This window comes from Lagopus leucura, unplaced genomic scaffold (genome assembly GCF_019238085.1).
Source record: "Lagopus leucura isolate 7727_CA_CO unplaced genomic scaffold, USGS_WTPT01 Super-Scaffold_100157, whole genome shotgun sequence".
Taxonomy (NCBI): domain Eukaryota; kingdom Metazoa; phylum Chordata; class Aves; order Galliformes; family Phasianidae; genus Lagopus; species Lagopus leucura.
Window position 1 is genome coordinate 9,842,251 of NW_024962334.1, and position 9,160 is coordinate 9,851,410.

The window sequence follows — 9,160 nt, forward strand, 5'->3', positions numbered from 1 at the left end:
TCAAGCAGAGTTTGTCAGGATCTTCATGCAGTGTTTTCACAAACATTTGCCAGTTTCATTACTTAAGTGCATTTGAAAACAAATGCTAATTTTTGCTATTTCAGACAGCGTTTCATAGATAACATTTATTTCCCTTCCTTCTTTTCCTGTCAGTTCTAAAAACTGGGCAATGAAAGCCAGTGACCTTCAGTGTTTTTTGGTTTGTTGGTGTTTTTTTCTGTTCTTTTTTTTCGTAATTGCTGTGGATCAAAGGGAAGCTTGTTCACTGTGTTTTGCAGCCGCCAGTGAGAGCAGCGTTCCATACAGCTCTGTTCTGTGCAAGGAGGCTGGAGACTGTGAGCTCAGGCTGATGTGGCTGAAGGACGGGCTCTGTGTAGTAAGCGTCTTTGCTGAGGTGCTTGATGCACCCTCACAGTTTGTAGAAAAGCAAACGTGGGAGGAATCCATTTTGAACAAGATGGCATTTTCCAGCTGTTGTATAGGATAGGGGATCACCGATGAGTCATTTTAGTTACCTCCCTGGTGTATTTTTCAGATGAAGTATCTCAAGTATATTCTGGAAATCTTAAAATACCTTGCAAGTTTGGAGTAGGACTGAAGAAGATATACTGCCATTGATTTTGTGATAAAAATACTGTTTTTATCTGCAGGAGACTGATATTAAAATGAGTGTTGTAGCACTGCAAGGAGCAACTGCATGTTTTGTTTACTGTTATTTCTCCATTACAGTGGAGAAAAATAACCATAAACAAGCAGAAATTCTTTCATTCAGTGAACATGAACAGACTTATTTTGAAATTAACTGTGTTTGAAGTTTATACAAACAGCTTAATACATGGCTTCTTTTATACTCCAGTCAGATTTCCTAAAGGCTGAACAAGCTGCCTGAAGTTTCTCCTCCTTGAGAATCAATTTTTTCACATGGCATTGCTATGCAAATGATTTTTAGTGCCTTTTCTACTCCAGACTTTTTATGTACTGAAAAAGAGGTGGCTGGAAAAAGGCCAGTCAGTGTGTCTTCTCTTTCCCCTCTGTCCCAGATAGAAAATTCCTCTGAAATAAAATGCTAACTTTCTTTCTGCTTCTTTCTGGATTTTGACCCATCTCCCGCGCACTGTGATTGCTATGCTTTAACATCTCAGAGAAGGGCATTTGTTTCAGAACTCAGATGTGTTTCTGATGAATGCCATTTCCTTTATTTCTTTGTTTGTTTATGTTTGAAAGAAAATACGCAGTCTTGTTACCCTGAACACAACAGTTAAGAAATAGCAGTTTCTTTACTCATACTTTCAGATTTTGTGGCATTGTTTTTGGCTTTCCTGTGCTTCTTCTCACATCTTCTTATCTGTTATCCCCCTTCTGTATAGATACTTATCTCATGAAATGCCTTCCAGAGAAGTTTCAGTGAGATTCCTTTTGTCAAAGTAGTTTTTCTGAGACATGACATGAGTCTGATTCTTATCTGAAGTCTCCATTGTTCCTTAGTGATTTCCAAAAAGGAGCATAATTGTTCTATCCATCTCACAGTGGTCAGGGATGACTTATTACATTTCATATAATGAAAGACATGTGAATCCTGACCTGTGAATAGTAACTTGATTTTAATATCTGTAATTGACCTTGTGCTTACATCACACTGAGTTTTGTATCACGTCTGCTTCGTACAAAGAAAGTACAAATCTGAGTATAACTACTTTGTTTTTCCTCCTTTTCCCCTGTGCTGATAGCTGAAGCAGGACAATCACTTATCCAAACAGGAGAATTATATAAACAAAGAATGGTTTGGTTTGAAAGAGACCTTGAAGACCACCTCTTTCCGACCCCCCTGCCATGGGCAGGGATGCTCCCATTTCATCAGATTGCCCACAGCCCATCCAGCCTGGTCTTGAACACCTCCAGGGATGGAGTATCCGCAGTTTCTCTGGGCAACTTGTGCAGTGCCTCACCACCCTCACAGTGAAGAGTATCTTTCATATATCTACTCTAAAACGTTACCTTTTTTAGTTTAAGACAGCCCAGAAATAAGCACGTACCAGTGAAGTGACATGCGCCAGAAAAAGGCTTTCTGAGATGGATTTTGATTGCAGGCATTCTTCAAGCCTGAGTCCATCCTGAGGCACTGAATAATAGTCCTCTCTGAGTTTCAGGAAACTTGGAAAAAATTAAATACTTGGCCTTCTGCTAATATTTCAGATTAGATACCCATAGATTATCAAAAAATTGTGGAATAACTTAGACTGGAAGGGGCCTTAACATTTTGAATTCAAATGATTTTGTTAGCAGAATTTCTCCTAGACAAATATATGCATCTAGAGAACAAATACAAAGGATATTTTTATTTCCTACCCTGTTTCTAAGGTGGCAGTTAGCTGAAACCATTGACCTCAGTCCGATTCAAGTACTTTTAAATGAAATACTTTGGAGACTTTTGATGAAAATTTTTTTAAAAAGCCAAATATTTTTGTGCATCTGACCATAGGAAATCTATAAATACGTGAATCTTCAAAAGGTAAATTCTTAGGAAATTCCTGAAGAGCTCTTGAAGGACCATTAGCTGGAGAAATCAAAATCACAAATTGTGTATGAAAGATTGTGGCTTTTGAAGTTGTTTCTTGTATCTCACCTTTATTATCTTGTCTAGATATAAATCTAGACCCTCACTGCAGTAATTTGACAGTTAAGTCGGTTGATCTGTTTGATTTTAAAAAACAGAGGCCGGGATTGCTGCTCGTGGTAGGGACCAATTAATTGTTGTGCTTAATTCCTGTGGTATTTTGCAGTCTCTCACAAAGGCCAAATCTTGTAACACAGTGTGAGCATATCACTAAAAGACACTTCTGTTAACAGCTTTTGATTTTATTACTTTGGCTGCTATCTCCTGGTAATAAACAGCCATTTTTATGTATGTGGATGAAAGATTAGAGACATAATCACTGAAAGAACTATTTTTCTTCTTTCCTGCTTTCTCATGTGTTTATTAAAGGTTATTTCTTTATTTTACAGTTTCAATTGGTGGAACTAATATCTTTCCTTAACACATTTAGTTAATAAATTTAATATTCTGAATCTATTCAGGACATTTCTTTCAAGGATTTCAAAACACTTTACAGTGAATTATTTTATACATTTGTGATGTGAAGAGAATTTATGACATCCTGCATCTAGAGACAGTAGAGCCCAGACTCTTTCATTACTTCATATAACACTACCAAGCACCACTGTTCAAAATAATGAAATCTGATTTCAGAAAGCCACAAAACTGAAATAAAAGCATTATATTTTGTATATTATTGTATGGGAACTACTGAATCACGGCCTGAACCTCTGATCGATCACCTGAGGCGAGCATGGGTCAGCCCTGGGAGCACAGGTGAAGGCAGTTCAGCTGTGAATTGCCTTCAGGTGGAGCCTGGCTGCACCTCTCCTTGATCCATGTAAGAGGTGACTGCCAGTGAGGAAGGATCTCTTTTTGGAGATTGTTCCCCTTGGAACCTTCTCAGTGATCCTAGGACAAGGGTGAGCTTTCCATTTTCTGTAGCACGTTAACCTGTTTAGCCTAACTTTCTTGTATATTTCTTAATTATAACAGCCATATATTCATTGATTATACAATTATTTACTGCCTTCTGCTCAAGTTTTCAAACTTTTTCTTGTCTGTACAAGAACTAAACTCTTGTATAATGTGAGTTGAGGTTCACATGTAGGACTCTGGGTTGTCAAAAATATTGTGATACCTGGAACAAATGGCATTGTTCTTCTGGTTAAACACAGAGACATTTAATCGAGAGGCAGCATAGGCAAGCAGGTGCACATTAAGTCTGTTTTTTGTTTCTTCTATTGCTAGGGGATAGAAAGGGTGATAATGTGTACCTAAACAGTATGATAGAGATCAGATAGCGGATCAGTGCTACAACAAGGGAGCGCTGCTGCTGCGCTTCTTGATATTCAGTAGCAGGGCTGTAAGGTGCCTGTTAAACAGAAATAGATGTTTTCTGTAGATGATTGTTCGTTGGAGGAGACTGGCTTCACTGTGTCTGAAAAATCATGGTAATGCACCTATTTTGACAAAAGCTGTCCTTGAGAACTATTTCTGGCAGGATTGGAATTTTCAGTTAGAATGAAAAAGATGGAGAGTGATTAGCACTGCAAGAGAGAGAACATCTCGATGAGATGTGGAAAACCCATTTGAATACATGTTATTGGCTAATTACGAGCTTATTTTACCATTCTTTTCTACTGAAGCAGATCTACATTGTGTAATTGGATTAGAGGGAGTGAACAAGAGAAAGGCTGATGCTATTATCCGATATTTAAACGCTCTCCTTTGATGTGGGAAACTCAGGTTCAAAACTTTGCCTTAATAAATATTTAAAGATGTATGCAAAGGCAAACAGCTCCAACAGAGAATAATAAGAGAAGCACCAAGCAAAAGCCTCAAATATCCATCAATAAAGGAGCTAAAGTCCCTCACAGAAAAGAGGAGAAAATGGAGTGGGAAGTCAAAGCAAAAAGTGCTATACCTACAAGGCTGAAGCACTACTTCTCTTCCCTCAATCCATAAGAGAAATGTGAGCAGTCTTATGTTTGTCCTAATACAGATGAAGGAGTCTTCTGCGATTCCAAAAGTCCTCCAGGGAGACAGAAACCTTTTCCCACATGCTGTCACTAGGAAAAAGTTTAGTATTTACAGATTCCATAAAAGACAGATGTATCAAGTGGGATCTTAGAGTGTTCACTGGTGAAGGTAGGGAACTGAAATATTACACAAGGAGTCTGTAATGCTTAGAATGTTTCCCTTCAAAAGGGGCAACAACTACTTCTCGTGTACTTCAGCAAATCTGGAAAGGACTCAGACAGATTGTTATTTTCTTTTAGCAGATGAGTAAAATAGCACAGAAATTAACCCAAGCTATTCTGCAAGTTTCAGACACTGCATCGTGTGCCCAGGTGCCTACAGATCATTTCTGAATACAAAACATTTGTACGTACATTTTCCAACTAAATGCAGCAGTAATACATTGAGACTTACAGATAATACGTTGACATTTTTCTGCAAATTTCATATTTAATTTCACCTCGTGCTTGCATTATGCAATACTGAAATGACATTATGTCATCAAAATGAGCATTACACTTCCTATTTGAGATGTTTTTAATTATTTGAGTCTCCATTAGCGACTATGCCAGCTCTTCATACACTACTGGATTTCACCCTAACAGTACTGTGTGCACTGTCAGGAAGAAAATATGACCAAGAAACAGAGAAATTTCAATCCTGTACAGTGTTGCCTTGTCTGGAATAGACGTTTCTATAGGCCTTGAGTACTCTCAGACCTGTTCATTTAACAGATTGCTTACCTATCTCTCTTTTATATTTCCTGAGAGATTTTACCCTGGATTTCATCTTTTCACTTTTGAGTCCCCACTGACTACTCAGCTTCACCTTAATATCTTGGCTGTTAACTGACTGCTTGGCAAGACTATTTTTTACTGCAGCCAAAGGAGGTCTCTCTGGGAGAACTTACATAGCCATGGAATAATTGATCAAACTGGTAGGTGGGGGCTAGCTTACAGAGAGACCGACAGCTATTACCTACAAAAATGCTCCCAGTGATACTGCAGAAAATTGAAAGACACTGAAGGTAATTGCTGGCTTGCTGGTGTTCTCTCAGTGGATGTGAATGCTTTGTGTGCTGTACCCCTTGTGTGCTGATTGTCTAGTTTGCACCTGTCTTGGTGCCTCTTCCGAGCACTCCACAGAAACTGGAAGTCTCCTGGGAATCTTGTGTTTCTGTACACAGTGGAGTCATCGCAAATTAGAAGTATTTCTCTGCGTGCCAGTGAAAGGTGTAGAAAAGCCTAAGCTGACTGCAGAGCTGCCATGGTTATCCCACTTTGTTATGTGATTCAGATTTAGACATAAGTTAAATGTATATTTCATAGCACAAAAGAAAGTGTGTGGTGTTAGTTCTCTCTTTTTCCAAGTAGTTCTGTTGCAGAATGGTACAAAACTGATACCCTTGTTCCTGCTATCACAATCTCGTAATCCTCACATATTAGGATAGGGTCGTGTTGGGGAAGATGGTGTTTGTGTACAGGAGGTACTGGTAGACAGTTCACTTCTTTCGTGAAACATGAAACCATCATCATTTTGTCACAATCCATAGTAGAACTGACTGTACTGTGCAGAGATGTCATTTGCTTTACTTCTGGCCAGTTTTTCTCAATACGGAGACCTCATGCTTACAAATTGCTTGCAAGTTTTTTTCCCCTACGTTTCTTCCAAGGGCCCTATGCAAATGCTGTTCAAGGTCAGTGAGACCAGTTCTCAGTTGGTGTAACTGATACAGCTCCGTTTACTTCTGCCAGTGTTGACAGCCTGCATCAGATGATGCCTCCTAATCTTTGCCTTAGAGAGAATTGTTTTTGCTATATATGATTGGTGTTATATTGCATACTTTATATTCATAGTCGCATAGAGTACATTGCTAAGTAGGTTAGACTCCTCTGAGCTGCCTATTTGTCTCAAGACTAATGTTGTTCTGTTTCATAATGACATAATGGTGCCACCTGCAGTCCAGAGCCCTATACAAGTGGTTTTAGATAGTGTGGTTCACAGTGATGAAAGCATTGAGCACAGCGACATGAAGAATATCAATAAGCAGTCATTTGTAGAAGCCACCATGTTTTAAGAAGCCTGCTTTATTTTTGTTACCGTAGTAAGAGCTTAATATTCTCACGCTTTGCCTTGAAAATGAAGATAATGACACCAAAATCTGAACTGTTGTCAGAAGCATCTGATAAAGCTCAGTAGCATTACTCCCTGCAGCTCTCTATGGTATGGAGTGTGCTGGCACACTTCATTGCAGATTTCAGTCTCTGTGCACTCAACAGAAATACAGAAAACCTGGGCCTTGGCTAAACTGTGTTTGAACCTGAGAGATTTTTTGTTCTTATTGATGGGGTGTGATCTGAATGATTGATTTGGCTTTCCTTTGTGTGCTTCTCATCTGTCTGTGGGCTTTTCTGTTTTGTTTTGTTTTTTTAGTGGGAAAACATCTCTCTGTGCCAAGGGTTGTTCAACTGCTGAATATTCTGTTAGGAGTTCTTTACTATTATGACTTTAATATGTGGAGCTTAGCATGGTTTCCAGTGGTTTTTCTTTCTTTCTTTTCACTGTTGTTAAAGAGTGTAACTTGTGCTTTACGTATATGCAGGAGAATATCTCTCTGAAAAGTGGTGGCGTATGCAGAGACAATGTGGAAACATATTACATAGTTTGGGAAACTGGGAGAAAAGATCACGATGAAGCAGAGAAAATACTCAAAAATCTTGTTAGTTCCAGTTGTGGTAGTTTGGTAGGATGAACTTAGTATTTCTTTTTTTTTTTTTCCCAATTGCTTTTCTTTGTGGGTAGTCTTCAGAGAATATCTGCTGACTTGCTAGACAAATCCCTTTATTCTGTTTGAATATTCTTCTTTGTGTAGGTCTTTTACTTTATTGAAATGTGGTGGTTGTTTAATAGCTATCCTATTGATACAGATACTTGTTTTATTTAAACATCCTCATGTCCTTTAATCATAGTGAGATAAATCACCCACGTTAGAAAGAAATAGGGGTTATAATTACATGAAATTAAATGTTTGATTCACTTTCTTCTTCCATTAGTAATTATTCTAATTATAGTTTTATAACACATAGCAGAGCAATGAAAGAATGTCCATACCTACATTATTTTCTTGAATGTAAAGGAAATCACACATTAATCTGACAAAATGTTGACATTACAGAATGAATTATCAGCTCAGTTTTAACGAGGCCTCTTTTTATTTATCTCCAATTATTTGTTCTGTGATTTTGGTCATTTAAGCAACCTAAGTAACAGAACGTTTATGCAGAGAGGATGCTTTGCTAGCTAAGCACTGTGACTTCCAGCCGTTCATTTGGATTACGAAAACAGAGCTTAGCTTTCATAAGTCTTGTTTTTGAGTACAAGCTGCTCTCTTTGCTGAAGCTCACTTTTTCCTGAAACGCTGCATTTCTGGTACACAGATATTATGAGGAGCAGCTGAGGGAGCTGGGATTGTTCAGTCTGGAGAAGAGGAGGCTCAGGGGAGACCTCCTTGCTCTCTGCAGCTGCCTGAAAGGAGGCTGTGGTGAGGGGGAGGTCGGCTTCTGCATAACTAGCAATAGCACTAGAGGGAATGCCCTCCAGTTGCACCTGGGGATGTTCATGTTGGGTGTTAGGAAATACTCCAAAAGAGTGGTGAGGCAGTGGCATAGGCTGCCCAGGAAGATGGTAGAGTCACCATCCGTGGAGGTGTTCAAGAAACGTTTACGTGTTGAACTAAGCGACAAGGTTTAGTGGGCAGATATTGGTGGTAGGTGGATGGAGATTTTTTCCAGTCCTGGTGATTTTATGATTCAGTGATTTCATTCCTGTTTGAGGTCAACTGAGGACTCTGCTAAACCCAGCCTTTTGTTCGTTTGATACACTATAATATATGCCAGAATAATAAATACACTATTTTTCTCCCATTCTATCTTGCAGTATTATTCACTCTGAGGTGTGTTAATGGGTAGTTTTAACTTGAGAGCAGGCAAACTGAAACATACAGTGTTTATTTTAGAGAAATTTTGCAGGCAGGCAGCCGCTTCCTTTTGTTTGATCTTGTAGTTCCTGCATAGCCTGGTTAGTGATTTGAAGTGGGAAGAAGGGCATAGAAAATGAACAGGTATGTACAGCATCTCCATCTTATTCTTCTGTGCCATTTGACCATGGAAGTATTTTAAGTTGCTCTTTACAGCCTAGTAATCTTCAAGTACGCCTAGATTTAATTCAACTCATGAGAAATGGTTGATAGGACCATATGCCATAGTGAAGGACTTAGGCTATTCAATGTGGTAATTTGCAAGTCTTGCAAGGTATCACTTATGGCTGGTGGGCACTCACCTTTAGGTGGATGTGGCATCTCCTCAAGGGCTTTCAGAAATGCTCTGTGAGAGCCCACAGCAGAAAGCAACAAATAATGCTTCTGCAGGCTGACTTGCAGGGATTGTGGAGATGTTAGAAATGTAATTGCTCATGTTGGAATCAGGCCAGCGAATAGGGCCTCTTGGCCTTTAAAGGAGTGTTCTAGCATGTTCCAGCTTGGCCTTT

At 39.0% G+C, this 9,160-nt stretch overlaps 1 protein-coding gene across 2 annotated transcripts in view; it reads left to right on the top strand.

Moving 5' to 3' along the window:
• CPNE4 (copine 4) overlaps positions 1-9,160 on the top strand; it is a 214,328-nt gene that overhangs the window by 141,681 nt on the left and 63,487 nt on the right. The gene's annotated exons all lie outside the window — the stretch shown is intronic.